The following is a 2,072-nucleotide window of genomic DNA, read 5'->3' on the forward strand; positions in this document are numbered from 1 at the left end:
AAAAAAAACAAAACAAAAACCAAAAAAAAACAAAAAAAAAAAAAAACCTGGGTTTTTCTAGGAAGCTAACTTTCCCACTTCCTAGAAAATAAAAATGGCTGGACTGTTGCATTAAGGTTCAGTGCAGAAAACAGAACCCACTCTAGACATTTGAGCACTAAGTGTTTAAAATAGTTAGAAGACAAACCATGCAACACTCAAGTCTGTGTGTCTGATTTATTTCACTTAGCATTATGGTGTCAAGGTGCACTCATTTTCCTGCGAATGAGTCCAACATGTCCTTCTTTATGGTTCAATAGTACTCCGTATCTATATATATCTCTATATATTTGTCCGTTCACCTAATAATGAGTATATAGGTCATTTCTTAGATTTAGTCCCTGTGAATTGTGCTACTATAAACATGGGTATGGGGCTAGGCAGATGGCTTGGTGGTCTAAGTGTCTGCCTGGCAAGTACAAGGGCCCGAGTTCGATCCCTTGTACCACATGCCGTGCAGGTCACTGAAACTGGGTGTGGTGGTACATGTCTGTAATCCCAGCGCTGGGGAGGCTGAGACAGGAGGATCACTATGAGTCTAAGCTGCATAAGGAGACCCTGTACCAAATAAATAAATGATTAAAAAAAACCTCAAAACATGGGGTATGAATATATACTCAGTGATAACTGAAAACTGATGTCCTCAACGCTTTTGAGAAGATACTCAGAAGAGACACAGCTGGAGCAAATGGGATTTCTATTTTTAGATTTTTGGGGAATTTCCATACTGATTTCCATAGTGATTATAGTAGTGATTTCCATAGTGACTGCTTTACTTTCCTACCTGTGGTTTCTTCCCCCTACAACCTCACTAACATCATTTTTTAAGATCTTGATGGTAGCAGTTCTTTCTAGGGTAAGATGGAATCTCTGTTGTTTTGATTGGCAGTTCTCTAATACCTTGCAGGTATTTATTAGCTATTTGTACTTATTCTGAAAAGTGTTATTTATTTATTTATTGAAAAGTATTATTTTAAATGCCTACGTTTTGATTGAGGCTTTTATTTGAGGGGGGTATCTAATTTTTTTAAATTAAAAAATATATTCTACATATCAGTTCTCTAACCAAGGAGTAGCTGGTTTTTCCCTATTCTGTAGATTGTGTTTTAATTGTTCTTTGTTTCCTTTGCTGTGCAGATTTTTTCTTTCTTTCTTTCTTTTTTGTATTTTTAGAGAAGGATCTACAGGCTGTTCAGGTTCTCACTACTAGATCGAACTCATAGTGATCCGCCTGTTTATAGCCTCCCAAGAGCTGGGATTACAGGCATGTGCTACCACGCCCAGTCTCAATTGCCTTCTCAGTGCGCCCCAGGGATGGGGCCAGCACAGCAGGTCCAGGGATTGAACCTCCAGTCTCTGTGCCTACTTGCAGGCACTTTAATCTGCTGAGCTATTTGGTCAGCCCTATAATTCCATTTGTTAGTTCTTGGTGCTATTTCTTGTGCAGTTGAGCTTCTCTTCAGAAAGTCTTTGGCTATGCCCGTGTCTTCAGGTTTAACCTGTTTTATCTCCAGAACATTCAGTGTTTCTGTTTAATATCTGGTTGTCTGATCTGTTTTGATTTACACTTTCAAACAACAAACTCTTTGATTCATTTGATCTTTGTATTTTTTTGAAAGTTAATCTTTTGTATTAATTTTTACTCTGATCTTTATAATTTTCCTTGTACTAGCTTATATTTGAGTTGTTTTTGTTTTTTCTAGGACTTTAAGATGCATTATTAAGCTATTTGGGACTGCTCTCTCTCTCTATATATATATATTTTTTTTTAATAATGTGGATTCCCAATTATAAACTTTCCTCTTAGGAGACTATTTTCATTGTGTCCTACAGGATTTGTCATGCTATATTTCCATAGTTATATGTTCTAAGAACTTGAAATTGTTTTCCTAATTTTATCTGTAATCCATTGATTATCTAATAGTGTATTATTTAATGCTCATGTGCTTGCATAATCTCTATGGTATTTTTATTTTTTTTACTGTCCATTTTTAGCTTCATTCCATGAAAGTGTAAAAGTATGAAAGAGATTA

The sequence above is a fragment of the Octodon degus genome, unplaced genomic scaffold (assembly GCF_000260255.1).
Source record: "Octodon degus isolate 3935 unplaced genomic scaffold, OctDeg1.0 scaffold00047, whole genome shotgun sequence".
In the NCBI taxonomy this organism is placed as follows: domain Eukaryota; kingdom Metazoa; phylum Chordata; class Mammalia; order Rodentia; family Octodontidae; genus Octodon; species Octodon degus.